General features: G+C 36.8%; 1 protein-coding gene and 1 non-coding gene across 11 annotated transcripts in view; one reads left to right on the top strand and one right to left on the bottom strand.

Moving 5' to 3' along the window:
• Window positions 1-23136, bottom strand: part of CDC42BPA (CDC42 binding protein kinase alpha) — a 187461-nt gene that overhangs the window by 83802 nt on the left and 80523 nt on the right. The window lies entirely within an intron of this gene.
• Window positions 6557-6628, top strand: TRNAN-GUU. The gene has a single exon. It is a non-coding gene; the product is annotated as a tRNA-Asn (tRNA).

Here is a 23136-nt window from a genome sequence, read left to right as displayed (position 1 = left end):
GACACCACTGTGCCCTCTGGAGACCCTGAGTTCGATCAAGTCCTGGACACTTCAGCCCTACTCTGAGAGCAGTTTTTGTGGGAAGTGGAATGTGCAAGGGGTGCAAGTTGACAGAGGTGGACCTGGCACAAATCAAGTTCTTCATATGTGCTCCACAGTGAACTAGGGGAACACAGGTAGCCAGCATACCCAAAGAAACTAAAATCTCCCTTATATCAACCTTTTTGTAGCACTGCCACCAGAGGAGGTGAACTGAGCAAAGACTGATGTTCTGCCTCCTTTTTTTTTTTTCCTGAATGAGTAATTTACCAGAGCCAAAGGAACTAGAAGTTTGGATCAAATAAACTTTTTTAAAAACACATATGTCCATTTAAACTATGACTCCAACACAGTGTACAGGAGCGACTTCTACTTTTCTGAGCTTTGTTGGCCTTGACTGTATGAGAAAATCAGCACTGTATAGCTGCCTTGCTGCTGTTCTTCTGGAGAATGCAACAGGAATGAACAGTGGAAAATACCGAATACTTCACTTGCACAGAAAGTGAGTGTGAAAGCTTAATGAAAAAAAAGAAAAATCTTCAATGAATCCTTTCTCATAATGCTTCTTAGTTTAATTTGGGGAACTGTACTTCAGATTGGCATGTTTACCCAGATGACTTCACTCACTTCTCTTTAAAACCGTTTACTTTCTTAAGCTGTAATTAAAACCCAAACATTTTACATACTAACTGTGTTAATATAAATAACACTCTGAAATAGGACTATGGCAGATACCTGGATTATTGCCATTTATTTTGATTTCTCTGTTAATGAGCCAGAGTAGAATTTCATTTGTTCAGTAAGACTCAAGAAAAAGTATTCCCTCTGAGACATGCTAAATCCATAGCACATTCCAGCTGCAAAATAAACTAAAAAAGAATTTTTAATACATGTGAATGTATTTTTTTTCCCCCTGGATTCATTTCGTATACTAAATGGAACTTACAGAATGGTGAGGTTTTGCATATTGAAATTTGGACTAGAAAATTCCTTTAAGTTCCTTACAACTTGAATTATCTGATCATCTTATGGCTTCAAAGCATATGGGTTCCTGAGGTTCATCTGTGTCATTCTTTGAATCACTGGATCAATGTTATTCTGTTATTCACAAGACCACATGGAGATCCTCAGGCCTACAGAAAAGGCAGCAGCCAATTCTAGAGGAATCCTAAGTTAAGTTTGTTTCAAGGGCAGCCTGATGGAGGGGGGATCAGACAAACAGAAAGGAAGGTGCAAAAATAGATGGACAACTGTAACAGGATGATGGAGCAGCAGTTCTGTCAGACACTACATAAGCCTGTGCCAATGGATCAACCCACAGGCTTCTAAGTTTGTGCCACAGGCTCCTAGCTTCAAAATTTATGTGATAAAAACCCTACTGGCACTAAAGGGATCCCTCTTCTTGGTAACCGTACAGTTACGATGCAGAATTTGCTCATTTTAGCTATTCCCGTGTATTGTTGTTTTGGTTGTTTGTTTGTTGGGGGTTTTTTTTGGGGGGTGGGGGGGTGGGTGGTTTGGGGGGGGGGTTTTTTTGTTTGTTTTTTTTTTAAAACACAAATAATCAGACAGAAATGGAAGAAAAAGTGAGTCCTCTGAAGATCAACAAAGGATGGCCAGAAGGTGCAAGGGGGTGGTCAGAAGGTGCAAGGGGGCACTCTCAATATTACCCAACATGTCTTTGGAGCAAACGTTTCAGATGCTGAGGGACTGTGCTTGTGTACACAGCTGAACTCTTTAAAACAGCAAAAATGACAATAAAGTGACTTATGCCGTTCTGAATTCAACAATGTCAGCTGAGTCTGAAGAAAGAAATGGACCTGTCTGAAATCAAAGGAGCAGTCTGATAGATGAGCTACCAGTTTATTTTAGTCCATGAAATAAGAAAGGGATCATTTGAAGAACAAATTTTTATTTCTAATGTCAATATTAGAAGAGAGTGAAAATTAATGTTCTTAAACATGCCCCAAGACATGCTATCCCTGAATAGTAAAGAGCAAAGTGAATAACTTACATTAACATGAAATCTTCACATGAACAGTATTTTTTAATGCTACCAATGCAAATTCAAACACCACCATTCAAGAAAAACAGTTTCAGGTGTAACTGCTGCTAGAGAGAAACTGATCCAGACAACTTATTACTAACTGAAGATTTCACAGCACATTATTTTCTCACTGTACATGCAACAGCATTCCCCTAAAGTATAGATCCAAAGGTTAAAGGCAGACATCAATGATTATAATTATTCACTCTTACAAGAAGAAATGTTTCCCTTTGTCAAGTTACCTACTCTAAAAAAAAACATAACCAAGATCTTACTGCGAGAATGCCTGGACTTTTTATCCAAAATTCCTTCAGAACACAGGATTATCCTAAGTCAGGACAGAAGTTTGGCAAACTCTTTATTTCACTCCCTTCTGTTGTTTCAGGAGGACTTTTCTTCCACACTCCTCTTTTTTTCTCACACAGAAATGCTACATCCGTGATAAAAAAAACTAAGACATTTGGTTCTGGCAGCACTCCAATGAAATGAGAAAATCTGGGGCCTGTGAAGTTTTTATTAAGGTAATCAGTGATGCCCTAGTGACAGCCTGTTTCAGATACCCAGAGTGACAACTAATGAACTTCCATCAAGAATGCTCTTCTTGATGCTTTTTTTTCACAGTCAAACATACAGACATTGATGTCCAGCAGGTTATTTCTATTTTCCATTACAGTGGACTGGCTAATATCAAAGTCAACGTTGCCATATTCTGCCAACTCGGGTTTATCTGAATTCTAATGAGCAAAACTAGAAATACTCTCCATCTGGCAGAAAGACCAATGTGCACTGAGCCAAATTAGATTTGGACAGTCGGCAGTTATTCTTTAGTAATCCCAATAAGATAGGCTGCACAAGATAGCAGCATGAGAAAACTGGAATATGTTGTACCTCATTAACCGTGTCTCTCATCAAGACTCTACTGCACCTCCTCCTAAACAGACACTCCTCCACTTTTTGGGTGAAATCCAAAAAGTGCATATTTCGATTGAAACCAAAATGATTTAAATAACTTTGATCACAGCCTTATTATTTACATAGCACCCGAAGAGTTGCAGAATGTTTGTATACTAAACAAAACCTGCTTCATATAAAACTAACGAACTAAAGCTCCACAACTGAAAAAGATGTAGTAGTCTTGCATATAGCCTTGAAGGCAATAGTAATAGTCAAAGATTGAATACTTTAGAATTTAATTCTTAATAAGCAAAGCAACTACACGGAAAAAATAAATGCTATAAACAACCTTACTTTATAATTATTTTTTCTTAAACAGTATTTTCGTACTGTAAAACTCCTTTTTCTCCCCTTTAACTCTTGATAATAAATCACTATGCATGTGTTGTTCCAGTACACCCAGTAACTCACCTCTACTAAAAGAATCTCTTTCTCTCAGCAGCAGGAGATTCATCTAAATCTCATTACATTCGGTGGACAGACTCTCATCAATTACTAAGAAACATCAATCAAACCAAGACAATAAAGGTTCTACATATGATATAGTCATTATTTATTGATTAATGTGGACAGTTTTATATTTATATTGTTATACATCCTAACTTTTATTCTTAGTACTATCACAAAACTAAATGAAAAACAATGCAAAATTCAAGGTTCCATGTACTGGATGCAGGACATGTGCTACACCACATACCAAATCAGGTATTGAATCCAAACCTACTTAGCTTCAGATTACATGTTCTGCCAAAGCATACCTTTTTTTAATCCCTAGTTCAGAATGAAATTATTTCTGTTTTCATTAAAACTAAGGTAACTATAGTCCTCCGTTATTACAAAGAATTTGCAACACAGACTTGAAGGATATAATGCAAAAAAAAAGACTAAGGTAAATTCCTATCCACATTGAGTGCGGGTAACAGAGCCAGTAAGGAATTTAAATACCAATGAAAGATACTCAGATGAGACATTAGAAAACACTTTCATAATAATGACAGTAGGACACTGGAACAAATTGCTTCAGGAAACTTCATCATTTCCATCACTTTTTTTTTTTTTTTAAACCAGTTAAGATAAACATCTGTCAAGACTGGTTTAGCTATAGTTTGATCTTGCCTTGCAGCAGAAGAAAAGTATTAGCTGACCTCTCCAAGTCCTCTCCCAGTCCTTTTCTCTACAGTCTTTAATTTCTGCCACTCCAACAAGTATTCTGGACACAACACAGTATTTACCTTACGGTATCCAATGTTCTTTATGAATTTCAAATGCTAATAAAGGAAATAATAACAAACAACTGGGAATGAGTACATCAGCCAACATATATACATCTTGAGTTTGTTCAGGCACTCATATTCATTCCTGAACACTTGAACTGAGTGTAGTTACTGGCTTATAAATATAGGCCCCAGCACAGCACATTATAATGTCCCAGAATTAATTTACCTTAGAAAAATGTCTCCCTGTGGGCTTTGTGCATATGTATTTGTTTTCAAGTAATGGATTTCTCAAACTCAGTAACAGTTCTAAACCAAGAATAATTATTTTTAAAAGCTGCTTATATCCATTTTTTTCCTTCTTTTACAAAAATAAGTGAAAGAGGGGATTTGGGAAATTCTTTTGGATAAGTGCTTGGCAGATATATATTCCCCGTAGTTATTGTCCTCATATAAAATGCTAATCAAGCGACAGAACCAGATATCTATGCAGAAAACTCTCATATCCAGGTTAGGCCCCTCATGCAGTATCTTAAAGAGATATCAGGGCAAAGTCACCTGTGATGCCTAAGGATTATTTTGATTGCCTTGACAGTTTTACAGACTAAAACCAGGAACACACTGTGTCATTTTACAACTATTGTAAATTTAGTACCTTGCAAGGCTGATTTACAGGTGTAATTTTAAACCAATGAAATAAGAATAAACATTATCAGAAAGAAAATTCCTTATGGCAAACCATCATGGATGTAACAAAGTCTGACACCCAATGCATTCTGAAACTGGTAAAAGTTCAAATAAAAAAAGTGGACGTTTATGAAGTTGACTGGTCTGACTACCAAACACTGGAACTGTTAAAAAACAAATGAAAAACAATCCCCCAAATTAACTGGTCTCTTACAGTAAATCAAGAATACAGAAGTTTGTAACTTTCCTCAAGGTTGTCTTGCAGCTGAGGTACAAATATTAGACAAAAAAACTTGTAAGGAGTCAAATGTAAAATTGGGCACACATAAAGTATTGAACATTTGAACGTTTAATAATGCATTGATCTTGAACAGAATAGTATTGGTAAGTAAAAATTCATAGATAAAAACATGAGAGCCTGGTACTGTATTTCTTTTTTGGGTAATTTTAATAGTTTCAAATAGCTATTTATGAAGGTCTCTCCGGCTGAAAAATATTTGAGGTACAAGCATAAAGATTTTGAAAGATGTGCAAATAAAAGATAGCAGAAGCAACACATGAATGGTTTTTACTATTTTTTTTATATTTTTCTTTTTTAGAAACAAAAATCAATTTGAAAAACAAGTATTTGATTTGAGAAGTCTGAACATCAATATAGGAAATTACTAAAAATGTCTACTAATTGCATGCAATTTGTAAAAACCAAGAAGACCACACTCAGGAAATGAGACAAGTATTCTTACATGAAACAAGACAAGTTGTAACATAATTACAGCACAATATGCTAAAGCTCCGGAGGTACAATGCCATTCATTAATCAAAGTCAGTGCCAATTTATGGTTAATTTGAAAGGACTACTCAAAAATCCAACTGGACATGGCACTTGGGAATCTGCTCTCAGTGACCCTACTCTGAGCAGGAAGGTTGGACTAGTTGATCTCAAGCGGCCTCTTTCAACCTCAACCATCCTGTGATTCTGAAATTATGACTGAAACTGCCTTTTCAATCTTATTTCAATAATAACATTCTGGTTATATTGTATCAAAGCTCCTCAAATCTAATTCTGAAATGCAGTAACAGCAAGACACTCCGGGTTCAGTTGCAGCAGCATACCTGCTTCTGACTTCTTGTGGCTCGAGACAGAATGTGTCTTTAGCCTTAGCATCGATAACATGACTATTTTTGCACTGGGAATTACAGTTCATAAAACAAAACTTGGCAAAGTCCAACTCTCTCTCAACTCTACAAGTATATGACAGGTAAAACCACAAAACTGTCTTGATTATATCTTGGCATGCTCAACAGCAGTCACGCTCAACAAAATTTGTTAAAATACAAAATTTCCTTTTCCTGCTCTAAAGCATGACTAACAGCAAACCCCTATTTATCCCCAAACGCTCAGCAATGAAGGCTAGTCTTTGATACTGTTAAGATTGTTAAGATAATCAATGCTGGCAAGACTGGCCTCAAGTCATCAGATACCACTCCATGAGCAGCCACCCACACCACTGCTCCATCACACAGGTTTTCTCTGTGTAAGAAGTCCTGGCTTTTAGACGAGACTCACCTCCTCACAAGAATGGCTTCAGCACACATGTATGTATGCACAAGGGAGCCCCCGGTGGTCTAGGGGAAAAGACACTGCACTGTTACTGCAGAGACCCGGGTTCGATTCCCGGTCGGGGCCCCTCCCTGGGCAGATGGAGCTCGTTAGCCCTGTAAGGCAATCCATCTACGTCCTGAGGACCTCACTGCCACCGTCCAAGCGTGCTTGGCCCCGGCAGATGAACCTCAGGATTAAAGGGTGGGCTCAGTTCCGCGCACACTGTGTCTCACCTAAAAAATCCAATGCGCAGGCTGGAAGGTGGAAAGACCTTTCCCGGTTCTTCGTTCGCGAAGAGACTGGCCATAGATACATGTATGCACAAAGACTTTAATCAGCCAGCAGCAAAACAAGGTTTATAGGAAGACTTCTAGGTGGCAAAATTTATATGGAATTTGCTGAAGATGCAAACTAGGCACTATCTTGGCCTGGGCTAGTTATCTGAACCTCATATTCCAGTGCATGGATTACTTTTCTCACTGTGCTTTCATTAGCTAAACGGTTTTGTAAATTTGCAGTAACTATATGTATGGTTTTTTTATTATTATGAAAGAATACTCTCAGGAATACACATTCCCTAGAACTGAGCACTTCAATATATGCAAACAAAAAGTATTTACATTAGGACTGTTTGCTTACAGATGGTTCTTCAGAACCCAAGTCCTTGCAGGCAGAAGGATTCAAAACAGGTGTTTAAATTATATCCTTATGTGACTAACAACGGTGCCTACACTGAAAATACAGTAACCAGAAATGCAGGAGCCTCTGGGAAAAATACGATTGCAGGGAATGGATTGCTCACCTAGCAAGCAGCCTACACCAGAGGGTCCCTGAAGTAAAAAAACACAGTTAAAACCAGGCCATGAACCAGAAGTTGTGCAATGGTAGGCTATGTTCTCTTTGTAAAGGAAGAGTTGGGCATCTTTAATTTACACAGCATTTAGAAAACAAAACAAAAAACCTGAGTTCATGTCTCTGTCTCCATCTGGTGCTCTTCTACTTTTCTAATAAGCTACAGATACACACAGTAGAGGACCTGGCTGAGGGCACTCACTATTTTTGCCTCCCTAACCTGCCCAGCTGTCACAATGCTTTTTTTGGATCTGATCATTCTGCTTATAGTTTCACATTCCTCAACAGAAACTCCACACCAACAACATTTATCAGAGAAAACGGCCATTTGAGTCAACACTGGAGAGAATAATGGCCTTCAAGTTCAAGCCCAAAGCTGCATGAATATTGAGAAATGGCATTAAGTACATGACAAACAAATAACTTATCACAGAAGGGCATTCATATATTTTGAACACACTTCTGTCTTTCTTTTTTGAGGAAGTCTATTAGATAATACTTTAAAATACTTACTAAAAACCAAACTAATTTAAGCTGATGGTGGTAGAAACAAGCTTCATTGACCAACCAACTTTAAATATTAGGTTTATTCACTTGAGGTTTCAATGTAGTTAGAATGGAGTATCAAGCAAGTTGTTTGAACTCTGAACTTCAGCTGACAGGGCTGTTTCTGGGTTGTTGAACTGTACTTTTGTATCATTCTGTACATTTGTATCATTTGTTCTTCCTCCAAAAGTTAGCAATAAAAAAATATTATCAAGACAATTAAAAACTCCCCACCAATAAAATGACAGTATATTTGCCATGTCAACTTTATTGGAATTCCATTTTGGCTTTTAAGAACTTAAGTAAACAGATTAAGAACTCTACAAGCACTACTACCCTGCAACATATTCTAAAGATTAAAAAATTAAAGTCTGCTAAGTAAGGCTAATTCATGTCAAAGCTTTTAGATTTCTAATAGTATCATGAGTTACTGGCGGGTAAGGGAGTAGAAAGAATAAGCTCCTTAAGAATGTTATGTCCATCTGTGAGTGCCATCTGTCAAAGAAATCCTGAAAGAAGAGGCTAACAAGGAATCCAGAATATGCCCAGCTGTTGCACTGTAAATTACTACCTATGCTAGAAGACCTAAACACATATTTCCAGGCAGATAAATGTTTTCTTTCCTTTTGGTTCTCATTTTAGACATGCAGTCTCTGCTCTGTGCATTTCAGCACAACCACACACAGTCTCTGAAACAGCTGACAGCACTAATTCTGAGAGAAAATCAGACAACATAAACTGAAGACTTGAACTAACTTTGATAACCACAGTCAAAACACCATTATACATATTCATTTTTTAAAAATCCAGTGATGATACTAAGGAAGCAATTCACAGAATAATGTTCACTCAGAAGCTGTTTGGACAACTTAAAAAGTTTTTAATACATATTCTTTTATATGTCTTTGTATGTGTATCTGTATAGAACACACCTACATGTTTTTTAATTATCAAGGGTATTTATAAGTGGCCTGATCTTAAGCAAGCTATTAGTTGCAAAGCATTAGAAAATTCCTGGGTCTGATAAAGAATCAAACTGACCTGTTGGGTCCATACTGGGTTGCATCCCACAGCAACTCTTCCCTAATCCTTTTCTATGTTCCTCCGGGAATAAACACACAGATATAAATACACCAAGAATTATGGGAGGTGAGGGAAAGGGAGGTCTGTACAGAAATGAGTTCTGAGATCACTTGATGCTTTTCCTTTTTCCAACGGAATGATATATGGTCTTAATATGAGGTTGATCTTATCCCTTCCATTTATTTGATCAGCAATAAAAAACTATGAAAAATATATTAAAGAGAGAGCGGGAAACACACAGAAGAACACAGAACATACTTTGAAGACATGTAAAATATTCAGGATTAGGGAGCACATTACAAAAATTTAAATGGATTGTTTGTTGTTCCTGAGTTATGTGGGAAACAGAACGAAGATAAAATGCAAAGCTGCAAGTAAACCCTGGAGGCTAAAAAACAAAAAAAATAGTTTACAAGGAGAAGAAAACCAATGCCATCCCAAGAGAACAAATATATACATCAAATACTTACCACAGTCCTTGCAATATGTGAAGAAGCACTGTTATATCCTATATGTTTTACTGCTCTTCTCCCAGGCTAGTAGGGCTTTAGATTTCACATGTTTTTTGAAAGACTGCCCAGCAGAGGAAGAATGTTTCCGAAAACAACACTACTATACAGCCATTTTAATGTGCTGCACAAAACCTTTGCTTTCTTCCTCCTTCACCTAATAAAGGTTTATTCAGCAGTACCGCAGATGCTTGTGATTCCTCTTTTTTTTAAAATGGAAGTCAATGTTGTTAAGAATATCTACACCTCTCCAAAAAAAAAAGGGGGGAGGGGAGAGAAGAGACTATTTATAAACAACATACAAAAGCATAGGTTTTCCAAATCTGCCTTCCACTTAACTGTGCCCCGAATTAACAGTATATTGGCTAAATGCTAATAGAAAAGAAGATTCCTTCCTAGTGAATAAGTAAAAAGTAGAACAGTGGAGAGCAAAGAACCCACTACTTCTGAAATAATAAAACTAAATTCAATGATATCTCTTGCTTCCCCTCAGCTTGATCATGTTCTTTACTGTATTGCAAATATGGCATTGCATTTATTACCTTTGGGTTGTTTGCAAAAAAAAAAAAAAGTTATAATAAATCAATTAATAACTGTGTTGGAAGAATTCTAATTGTTGTCAAATACAGCAGAAGATACTGCCATTGAATACAAGAAATGTAAAGCGACTGTTTTTAGGCACAGAGAAAAAGAGAGTAAGAGCATCTACATAAGTATGTAAGAGAAGGAAGAAAAATGTATTTCACTGGAAATTGATATTATTCCATGTTATTATTCATTCCATGTCAACCACCAACCTGACTGATGTTAACACAGGCTGAATCAAAGCCTTGCTGGAGGCAGCAAGGAAAAGAGTGAGTGCCTTCAGGAGTGTACAAGTGCAAGGCTGCACACTGAAAAAAAAGAAGCAACAGGACTGTATCATCTCCTGCATGACATTCCACAGGCAGGTGAGAAATCACACCATGACCCTCTCATGAAATTCTCCACCATGTCCTCCACAGGGAGGACAGCACACAGGGTGGAAGAGACCACCAGTGGAAGGAGCTGAAAGGACATAAATTGCTCTAAATCCATGAGGAAAACAGAACTGAAGAAACATAAAAATTCTCCCACCTCTCTCCTGACGTGATTTTTTTCTTTACTATATCACTCAGGAATCCCCATAAAATTTTTAAAGGGTGAAAGGCCAACATAATGCCTAGCTGCTCACCTTCAGAGTCCTGACAGGGACTGCTGAAAGCCAGCCCTAATGCCAGGCACATCAACTGCACCCAAGAAGACGGCCTTCCACAAATCTGAACACAAGGGAAGCTGGGAATGAATCATTTCAGTTGGAAGCCCTACCCTGACTAGTAAAAGAAGATACATTTTACATTATTTGGCATTAGTTTTTTTGTTGTGTTGAGCTAATTCAACGTGAAATTGTACAGGTTTGTTTCTGGTCGTATCAAGGGGGACTGCAAGGTGGGTTAGGTGATTCCACAGAAGTCTCCTGTGTCCATCTGAAAAAGAGTTTCCCTACTTCTTAAAAGATTTTTTTTTTTTTTATTTTCCTCTTTTGAGACAGTAGGGTGCTTTCCTTCTTGACACTAAAATTGCATTCAAAGTAACAGATTTCTGGCCTATATAATGAGGGGTTTGATTTTTATTTTAACTCCTTAGACTCGGGGGTTCTTCTACCCTGTCTGCTTTTTCAGACTGAGAAAATTTGGGCAAGAATTCTGTAAGAGACTGAGGCTGTGATTCTTCATCTGGCCATGGGGTACCAAGCAAGATGTGAAACAGCTTGGGGACTTCTTCTCCTCAGAAAGACCAGCTCCTTGACCCTTCTTTGCTGTAGAGCATAAACATGTATGGAAGCAGAATGGAAAGGACAGAAAACTGGGAAAAGCAGGATGTGAGTCATGTGAGGATGTGCTTCAATTTCATAGTCTGCCTACTGAAAAGCAGCACCCTGTGCGGACAGCTGAAAGTGGTTAAGACTCAGCTTGTACTCAAGCAAGAGTCAAGTCTGCTGAAGCCCCCAGGTGAACCAGAAGCCCGCATCTCAGAGAAAACTAGAGAAAGTGATTCCAGCTTTGTCATATTTAGATCCTATCATGCAATACAAAAACAGAATTCATGCTGAGAAGTTACAATGAGAAAACATATAGTAGGAATCTATGCACTTCATAGCACTATCTTTTTATTAAAGATATGACTGATTTCATGTGCCTAAATTATAAGTGCTGTATTAAAGATATATTCAAAAGAAAAACTGCAGCTACTGAGTGAAAGTTGGGGCTGAATTCACAATTTTAAAAGAAAGAGAATATTATCTTAGAACAAATAGTTATTTAGGAATATTCAAACAGACAACACACACCACTCCCCACACCCTCAGAAGTCATTAATCTCTTCCTCCTCTTTTCGCTTCCCTCACTCCCATGCTTATTTTCTGTCTAGTCTTCTCTTCCATTTAAATTGCTGGTCACTTGGAGGATCAAAGTTGCTATTTGCAGTCACTTAACCTACATTTAATCTCATTGTTGCTTGCCTGTTTAAGTACAATTAATTGGCTCCTGTGCACCTAATGGACACGGAGGAGTCTGACAGTAAGTCTTTGTCTATCTGTAACGTTACAGGAGGTGCATTTCAGAACTCCCACAACAAGCAGTTTTAGCTAGTTTTGACACTAATTTTTACAGAGTTGATGGATATTTGAACTTTAATGGCTTGATGAATGCATGTATTGATCACTGCTGTCTGGCTCAGACTCAGCATTGCTTTCCTCTCTTTGGAAACCAAATTTTTTAAAGCGGGGAACAGCAATTCAGAACTTGAACTAGCAAGTAGACCTATTGCATCTATAAATGATTTATTAACATGATACAATAAGCAGAGTTAATATTTAGAATATGTTACAGCTGATCTGCTTCAGGAAAAGTCCGAATAAAAACACAAAGTAAAAGTTTTACTCAATTTTACTGCAAAGTGTGGAATCAAAGATCATTCCTAATTAGTGCCTGTGCCTCAGCTCCAATCAGGAGTGCCTTTTCTGAACTCACCACCAGCCAAATGGCTTTCAGCAGGGTGTTTATTTTTAAAAATTTATTTTAAAAAAATGGTATTTTTTTACAGTTCTTGACATTATCAACTCCATTACCAAAGTATGACTAGAAAACAGTGCTTCCTAAGTAAGCAAAGTTACCCACATGCCTAACACCATTCTTTTTACAGATTCAAAGATAGATGCCTATTCTGTCTTGAAACATCAGAAAGCAATGGGAGCTGTTGAAATATTGAATTTTTAGTATTCAACTTGAGAAGATTTTTTTCTAAATAGATCACAGAATCATAGAATTCCAGGTTGGAAAGGACCAAAAGGATCATCTGGTCCAATCTTTCTTGGCAAAAACACAGTCTAGACAAGACGTTCAACACCCTGTCGAGCTGTTGGACAACTCAATCCTGGTTCCTTTAATAAACAAAAACATTCCTTAAAACATCTGTGTAAATTTTCTTCCTTTTTTTTTTTTTTTTTCTCATGGATTTGGAACTGAGGAGTATACAAACCATTACAGTGGTAAAGTACTGCCTGCCTTATATCTCTTTAATAAAACAATTACAAACCCAGAACTGAGATGTGAATGCCATAAATGTTCACTGAAATAAAATCATGGTTCAAAAATGTCTATCAGAAAAGAGGTTTACTAAAAAGCCTCTGCCACTCTGCTGAAAACTGCATCTACTGAGGTTAAATTCAACTCAGACATTGCATGGACATGAAACCTTTCCCTGGCACCAGCTGCATCAGCTGGCCTGAAAGACCAGACTGGGTAAGTAATTCAGCTGTCTGCTTTAAGATAAAAAGTAAAGGCCTCTTGAAGGAACCAACTCTGACCTCCTGAGAAGTAGCACACAGCAGGTAAGGCATTCAGAGTTCTTCTACTTAATATATTATGCAAATGTAATTACAAGTCTTGGTAAGATTATTACTGGTGCTATTTGAATGTTGTACAAACTAGTATCACACCATCAGACACTTTCAGCCAAGATTCTCATTACCATAAAGCACATATGAAGTTGGAGCCTGTAGTATGAATCCTGCACAATTTCACACACCAGCTGCTTTTTTACCTTAAATGTACATTTGCTTTTCAGTAACTGCTGCAATTTGCCCAAGCAGACCACTAAGAGAGAATTTCAATCAAAACAGACCCTAAAAACTACACCAGGATTGTGTCTAAATTTCTAACAGGATACCAAAAACTACTTCAATCCTGTTCAAGATAATCTGTTTTCATGTGGCAACAGAAATTTTCCTGTTTCGGAAACAATTCTATTACTTCATCACTATTTCTAGAACAGGGGGATTAAAAGATTTTTTTGGTGCTGCTAATAATATTCCATACATGTTACACTGCACTGAATTGGTACTTAGGGATTGGAAGGCAATAACAGAGACAAGGCATGTTTGTGAAATGCTTATTGATCTGAATCACACAAGTAAAGCCAAAATGTTGCACAACACTGTCTAACCCACAGAAATCAGTACCTGCAACAGGAAGATACTTAACATTGCAGTGAAAATCTAGATTTTTTTTTTTTTACAAGATTTCCTCAAAAATGCCTCAGCCTATATTAAAGGTTTCATCTTAGTTTTACCAATACACACACACAGTTAGTGTAAATTGGGAAGAAGCAAGACAAATACATTTAGACACAATTTTAGCAGGCAGGAACAGATTCTGCCAACACACTCAAAAGATTAGGGAAATCAGCAATCTGTTTTACATTCATGTAGATACTGGCAAAGTATAGAATTTACTAAATAACTTTAAAATTAAAGGGACAGAAATTTTTTTGTGTTGGTATATTCATAGAAAAAAGCAGGAAAACTACAGAACAAGCAGAATGGCATAACAGAACTCTTATTTCCCAAGGGAAACTGCACTGAACACCTTTTATGTTTGTGTTTCTATTGAACTGGCATAATTCTTGATGACAGGCTTTTTAAAAAATTTATCATAGACTGTTAAGGTCAAATATAATTTAATAGAAATCAGTTTTCCTTCACTGGAATTAAATCTGTGAGGAAGGATGCAAAGGTCTGGTTTGAAGTCAGATGCTACAGCACACAAATGCTGCATTACTTGTCCATGACATCCTCAGAACTCTGATTTTTCGGTAAGAGACAAGTAAATCCCACTTCTAATAGTCAACTGGCAAACAGGATGTTTTCCATTTCAGCATTCTCAACTCTACTAAGCATTTGACTGTCAAAAGCAACCGTGACATCAGTAATACAGAATCTCAGACAAATATTTTCCAAGAACTATGGTTTTAAAGGAACAAGGTAAGCAAAGACTGACTCTGTGTTTATGAAAACATTGTGACTTGACAGTTAATTCTTTTTGGGTACATTGACAAGTGCTGTCAATATAAATCATGGGGATTTTTACTTCATTTCCTACCATTTTTATTTTGAATTTTACATTCTTAAAAAGGAATACCAGCTTTGTGACACAGGTGAACAGAAGAGAATGTTATTTGGAGCTATTGCAGGCGATAAACATGTACACTATACTAACACTAAACAACTTTCACTTTCTTAAACATCATGTGAAATAATTACCAGGAATACCACATCAGACCAGATAAACATCGGGAGCAAAATCTGATTTCCTTTGTGTGCACAATTCATCAGGATCTGGTAATTTTTGTCACATATTATGGATTGAGACAGAATTCTGTATTAAAATGGTTTTAGATTTTTTTTCACATAAGAAAGAACATCACTGAAAGAACAAATGACAGTACTAGCAAAGGTATTGGTAAGAAACTGGATAAAAGAGAGATGACAATGCACAGTGCTGAAAGAGGAAATAAAATCAGAGGAAGATCATCTATGATAATCCTTCGGGATCAGTTTTGAAACTGAAGACTATAATAACAGAAATCAGATTACATTTAACAGTGTAAAATGTAAATACCTTGCTGTTAAGCGCAACAGCAGAAACTTCACATATACACTAAAACCTTGTCAACTGTAAATGACAGAAGGAACTGGGTATACCAAATCACTATAGTGTATCTGTACCCTTTCAGTGTGAGGGAATCATGGATCTTGGTTTCACTAGAAGGAATATTCTATCAGAAATACTGCAGCTAGAACACAAGCTCTTTCTAAAACGGTATCCAGAAAAATATTTACAATCTTTGTCAGTAAAGTTTCATAACGATATCTGACAACTTTAAGACTGAACAACTTGAAGAATGACCATACTTAAAACTGGCATGAAACACAACTTCAAAAATTGTAATCTGTAAACAAAAACCCTAAAATATTAACTTACACATAAAGAACCTTCAGGCTACCAAATATGTGCCAAAATGTAACTGTAGCTCCAACAGTATGAAACAAACCAAAACCAAGTAGTCATTGTGGTACAGAAATTTGTCCTTTGTCATCACTATGGTGTTAGATCCACACATAAATAAAGAAACACTGTATTTTCCAGTTCTTCTTTCTATTTTGCAACACTGTTCCATGATCAAAACCAGTCTTTGAAATACAGCATACGTGGATTTCTTATCTTATTTATTGTTGTTCCAAAACTTACTTGCCTTTTTGGAAGTATTCATAATCTAAGAGTTCTACAACCTTTTAGCTGCAGCTTGGCTGTTACTACACCTACAATGTATTCATATGTAAAATTAGCTTTAAATTAGCCTGTATCATCTCTGGCATCTGAAGATGATTATAAGAATATGCTTTTTTTAGAAGGTCACTCCACTAGAGATCAAAACTGCACTTTCATCCTTCTACATAGGAATGTTTTATAGTTTTTTTTAAAGTAACTCTTGGGAAAGAACAATAGCTCTATTTAATAGAAAGGCCCCTATAATGCTTAATTCACAACAAAAAGATAAGAATTTGAAGGAAAGAATTTGAAAACAATACATTAATTATTTCTACAAAACAGAAATTGAGGAAAAGAATAAAAATGTTTCCTAAAGACTTTCATTCCATAAGGCATTCCAAATGTGTTTGGGCAAGTTCAAGCTGTAACATAATCTTTATCCAACCAAAAGGCAAGGATACCTGCAGAATTAAGCCAGACCAAGTCCGAAGCGTTTGTCTACAGTTTTTCTACTGTGTCATGCAGCAAGAGACATGACACAAATAGTTCAGTGTGCATTTTTCGCTTTCATTGTGGTTAGAAAACAAATCAACCAACCATATTGACACCCGTGATCTCAGATATAATAAGCACTGTGACACTGGCATAAAGCTCTTCACAGTAAAGCACTAAGGAAGGAACTGTAGCCAGAGGCCATAAAGGAAGAAATGCATTTAGTCAAAACGTATCCCAGTATCACCAGTACCTGCAGCAGCTTGGCAGAAAAAGCATCCCAGAAATTTAAAAATAATAAAAAAATAAAGAGTACAGTTTGCTCAAACACACTCATTAAGAATAAAGTGTTATTGGAAAAGCCTTTGTATCCAAGTTGCATAAGTAAAAAACTTTTTTCTTTTGACATAAAGCACAAGGTGCAATGTTTCCTTAAAAAAAACAAATCAAATACAAATTTTAAAAATCTCAGAAAGGAATTTAAGGTCCAGATTTTCAGCCCCTAAACTTAAGCAGAACTCTAAAAGAGCTGTACTTGCATAAAAGGAAATTCCTTTCTGTGCTAAAAGTTCAATTTCCTATATGAGGAAGACATAACTGCTACTGTTAGATCAGATCAGATTTTAGTCTCTCCTCCCCTATTTTTTTCTTCTTCTCTACCAGTATTTTCTCTTTGTACCTTTCTAATGCCCTTTTCCAGGACTGCACACCCTGTATCTGATTAAGAATTACTGAGTTACAGTGGCAGTAATATCACTGCTTCCTGCTGCACAAGGAAATGCTAAAGGCTCCCCCCAATAGCTAATAAAGAAAAACTGAACAGCATAAACATCACAGCACCTGAGTCAATAAAGATTTTAATACAACTTTTCAGATAAAGCTCCACAAGGTCTTGCTTCTCTGACCCCAGCCATGAAGCCTTCCATAAATGAACCAAGCCTGACCTTACGCAAGCATCTGCTTTGTAAGCAGTATTCTAATTTGCAGGATGTTAAGTGGCCTATTTTTTCTCATTTAAGAAGTTAAAACATAGCAATATTTTGCTGTTCTTAAAAAGGACCATGAGGTAGGCTCTTCTAACAATACAACAACAGCTCTTTTGGAAATGTATGAAGGAAAAGCTTACTGTAGAACAGCTTCAATGTAGACAAGGTTATTCGGAATAGTACTTCCTCAACTGCCCTTTCAGAAATCAGATTCTTGCACTGATTTCTTATTATAATAAGGTATCTTGCAAGGTTATCTTAATTTACTATGAAAAAAAGGAAGTACTACATTTAGTGGTTGAGGCAACTGCCATTTAATTCAGAAATTCAAATACCAAATTTCTACTTGTCCGATCTGAAAGTTCAGATAGCGAAAACATTTCCACTCCAAATCCACCAAATACTCACTGGGAAGAATGCTTTTGTCCAAAATCAGGTAAAAGACAATGGTTTAAAAACCACTTCTTATAATGTATTCAAGTATCTCAGCATTATGATTTTATACTAACACTGCAGGAATATCAAGCTCTAAAGCCAACTCATTATTTCTTACTTATGCAAGGACAAATCTACATGATACTTCAAGTCAGATAATGATAATGAATTTGTTCTGTGCAGCTTCTAATCTTATCCAATCTAATATTATAAACCCAATTGTATTTCAAATACAAAAAAGGAAGCAAAGGGCACATAATCATAAATAAAATAGAGGTAGTCTAAGGAGGAACTTGAGGAACACATAGGGTATTAATAAATGAAAATTGGAGGCACGATGAAAGGAGGTAATTATGAAATAAATACTGTGTTCACAGAGAGATAATGAAATGGAAAATCTGTAGAAGATAAAACACAAGACAGTTTCCTATAAGAAAAAAAACAACAATTATAAATGAGAATAATGAAGACTCCATCACACAACTGCCATCCTTATTTCTGTCTGCATCATTCTGAATTTAATAAATGATCAAAAATGATGGAAAGCATTAACTACAAACTCTATCCTCATCCACCAAACAAACTGTACTAACTATACTCTCAGAACCACAGTCACTGGGGCTAAAACTTCAGAAATAAGGAAGATGTTTTTATCCTACTTTCCTGGTGTTGATTTTGGATACCAAAGAAAGCAGCAGGAAAAAGTATTTCCAGGTCTGAAACAATCAGAAAAGAATGAGTGTAAAATTATAGCTTAACTCACATAAAAACAGCTAGCAAATGGGAATGTTTTGTCCTCAAAAGAAGTTATTCATTTCCGCAAACACCTCCAGCTTCAGAAGACATTGAAACAGATCTCACGTCAAAGGTGTATGACTGTTCCAATGGGGACTTTTTTCATGCAAACACCAAAGTAGTAAAATGAATTTTTATGCCAGAGAGAAGGAGCTCTCGGAAAGTTCCATCACTTTTAGCATCCACTGAGCTTTGCTATGAACATTATTACTTGGAAGGATAGACCATGGGTTTTTCTGTAGAAGACTTTTGGCATTAATAATTTTCCGCTTAAGGGTTAAAAAGGACCCTTTCCAATCAAACTTTATTTCTTGTGCATCTCCCTCACTTTCAATTTTAAAAGGGTTTACACGCTTTTTTTTTCTGAGAGCCACGAGTTCCTACCTACACAGCATTACATACCACCTGACAGAGTTCTCACATCACCTGCCTTCCAAGCAACCACAACCAGAAGAAAAATCTACATGAAAAAGAAAAAAAGTCTTCATATCTACACACTCCTCCTTTTCCTATGAGCCTTCTTTCTTATGAAGGTGTCATTGTACTGGCCAAAGGACAGGTAGGGACTCACCAGAAAGAACAGAGGGGTGTGCTCCTTGTCTTGCTGGCCTTCCTCAACTGACAGTGATCAAGAATCTCCTTCTTTAGGAGGTCAGTGTCAGACATGGAAAGGAAAGGTTTTATTGCTGATATTATTACAGCTAATGACATTTTAGATACTCCAACTGTTTCTCATGTCCCTTTTTCTTTAAAATCACAGAGCTGAAGAAATCGTTGGACAGCTCAAATACCACTCAATGCATGTAGGAGAAAAACAGGCATAATGTGATGAACACAGATTTTATTGGAAAGACTGGCTTTAAGCAGCTTCGTACTATTCTCCTTCATCAGATCAGAGAATTGATCCAGGTTAGTCAAAAGGTGAAGTTATTTCTCACTTGGACTGGTGTCCTTGTTCAGTCCCCTGCACAGAGTCACAAACCTTTGTTTCAGCAGAGCAGAGGGGATGTTTGGAGCTTGGGTCTTGCAGAGAAAGGAACAATGGGAGAAAAAAAGGCCAAAGGGTATGTTTGTGAAAGCACCTCTGCTGGAAGGACTACTAAAGGTTACTGTCACTTAAGGCACTGGATTTAGGATTTCTAAACTCTTTCTGCTTGAGTGACACAGAATATGTATTTATATATATATGGGTCTACTCTAGCTCAGTCAGCCATTACACAGCTTTCACTTAAATTAACACTCCCAATAGACATTCTAAGAAACCATTTGCCTTCTACATGATGGTACAGCCAGTGTAATCCACCAGCTCTTGGCAATCCAAGCATCTATGGGTCTTTTATTTCAAAATACTTCTAGGTCATCAGAGGCTCCTTTGGAAATCCTACCAACAAACTCTAGTCAAACAGCATTAACCTCATACAGTCCCTGCTGCAGGTCAGATGCCACCCCGAGGGCACACTATGAGAGCAGCTGCCACCGTTTGTACCATGTGGGGTCACAGGGCAAAATGAAAGCCCAGAGTCCATAAAGATAACCTTTGTATCCAGCCTCTCCTCAGTGGAAAAATGGAGCGGAAATACAGCCCAGATTCAGAGAGCTCTCCTACCTCTGTCAAGGAATACCTTGTAAGGAAGCATCGGCTTACTGAATACTCACTAAAATAACTTTCTGTCCTGCAGTTTTCCATGTAAAACTAAACCATGCCACATTTCAAAGCAATGCATTTTCAGTAACTATCAAAATAACCTTGTTATTTTTTCCTTATTTTTCTAGCCCTGTTTCCTTCACTCTCAGCACTTTGTAAGCAACATCTTCATGTGTGTATTCAACATTATGCCTGTTGCAAAGTTTGGTAAACACTTAAAATACGATGTTGCTTTCTTTCAAACCCACAATTACGGCTCACTTTACCAAAGGCCACAGCACTTGGCTCATCCTTGTGCCAATTCAACTCAGACATACCGCGCAATGCAGCTAACTCCCTAGATGGGCCTTCCACCCCCGAATTTTCCACTTAAGTAAATTAATGATCAGGAAAGATGGGATACACCCAGAAGACAGAAAACCACTTATTCAGCAAGACAAAAATGGATACGCTGGCACAGAAACTTATAGTTGAAAGTGAAATGCATCCACAAAGAATCCCAGATTTTAGCTGCCTCCTAACGACAGTAAATATTTCAGGGATGTCCCTAAGATCATTTTTACTGAGGACAAATAGTACCTTCTTGTCAAAAGCAAAGAGGCTGGCCTGATAGGGGAGAGACAGTTCTTTTATCCCTCTGATGGATTTATTCCCTTATGCTCAATATTTCTCAGAAAGGATGTCACTTCCACAGAGAATTCTGCTGCTCTACATTTTAAGAACTCAAATGTTCCAGTGAAGCTCAGCTTAAAATTCAGAAGCTGATAGAGAATATGGAAAGAAAAAAAATAAATATCAGTTGGCTTAGAATGCTGCAATCCTTCCAACTAAAGACAGCAGCAACTAGAAATTGAGAAACGCACTGATGGAGCTAACTGTAATCTCACATACCTTCAGGAAGTAGGCATGTTTATGCTTTGCATGCCTCTCTTTTCACATGCAAAAAGGTAACATCTGAAAAGTATGTAACCTAAGAGTTTGCCCTGTAGTCTTAACTATCCTCCCATAAACTTAACCAACAAAAATAATAATTAACATAGGTGCCTCATAATCCTTCCAAAATATTTTCTTAGTAAGAAGGTAAGTAAGGATTGGTTTACCATTCAATAGAAAAAGATGACTGTTTAATGTGGGTGTGTGCCAATATATGAAAACTATTTTAAATTAATATTTTTGCAGTGGTCTGGAAGATCATGAGCCTAAATGCTGAACTCTCCATAGCTGCAAATTGGCTCTGCCCTGAATCACTGTGCAACCCTGCATATTAAAAATAGGAGGAGAAAAGAAAGTCAAGATAAAAATTATTTAAGCACAATAACACTTATAATTCTGTACTATTCAAGAAGCTGGAATGCCCCAAATTAAAATTAGGACACAGACAGACATAGATACACCCTTACTAAAGGTCTGCCTCAGAAGCCAGCACAAAAGGCAGCAGCACAAACACAGTGCAGGGGTGTGCAAAGCCACCAGTGGCACACTCACTGTGCCTGGCACTAGGACCTGCTCATGGGGCATCTTCTGCAATCCTCAGGGGAAATTTCTTCCCATGGCAACCAGGCCTTCTTAAGTCTTTTTAATTAAAAGGATTTACACAAAACCAAGCATTTCCACTTTACATGAAACCTAGAGAAAACGTGGCTCACCAATAAAATCACAGAGTTGTAAGAAAAAGAAATTTTATGTGTTTGAGATAATGCAACACACATAAATACAGTGCAGCTACCTAGCTTAAATTGATAAGAGTTTTTACTGCAGCCCACACCTGGATATCTAATAATGCATGCAAATATAAGCTTCTAACATAGGCCACAAGGAAGAATTAAGTAACAACACAACCTTGAAAGTGAAATTAGTATTAGTGCATATTTTCAGAGGAAAAAAAAGGAAAAAAAAGGAAAACAAAAAATGGTGCTTAAACTATACAAAAGACAAATTGATGTTGATGCCTAATAAATGGAAAATCTTAGCCTGTATGATAGTACAGGTTGCAAAAAACTGGCACAAGACAATATATAACCTTGGCCTACAAGCAAGCATCACTTCATTAGCACAAACTTGTAATTTAAGGTACCGGGGTAGATAGGTCTACATGTAGTCCCATGGAATTCATGCATTTGTGAAAGATACATACACTTATGTTCCTTCTCATTGTGAACACCTGCACCTATATTTAACTTCGATGAAGTTTTCTTTCTAAAACTATCCTTGGAGCTGTCAACATCATTTGGTAATAACAGCGCTGGTGCATTCATAACAATTCCAAAAGCTGTTTTGTACCTATTAAAGAAAAGGCCATTTTGTTAACATTCTGAGCCATCATTTAACTATCAGATAAAATACCACATGATTTTTTCACAGAAATTAATTCATCAGAAATGAAAAATCATCCAAATTTTATGTTCTGATTGATGTTCTCTCAGAAATACTGTATCACATATTTATTTAAACTAAAAAGTGAATAAAAACAAGGGAAATATTATGAGTACCATAAAAATGCTAGTATCAATGTTATTTTCAGTTAGCAACTTTTCTCTTTCTTAATTTCATTAGGTATCAGGAGATAGCTCTGAAAACATCATTCAATTTCCCTGCACAATTTTATTAATACCTAGAGTTT

The sequence above is a fragment of the Empidonax traillii genome, unplaced genomic scaffold (genome assembly GCF_003031625.1).
Source record: "Empidonax traillii isolate 1590-97213 ecotype Southwest subspecies unplaced genomic scaffold, ASM303162v1 scaffold31:size1920502, whole genome shotgun sequence".
Lineage (NCBI taxonomy): Eukaryota > Metazoa > Chordata > Aves > Passeriformes > Tyrannidae > Empidonax > Empidonax traillii.
This window is presented reverse-complemented; position numbering and strand designations above follow the sequence as displayed.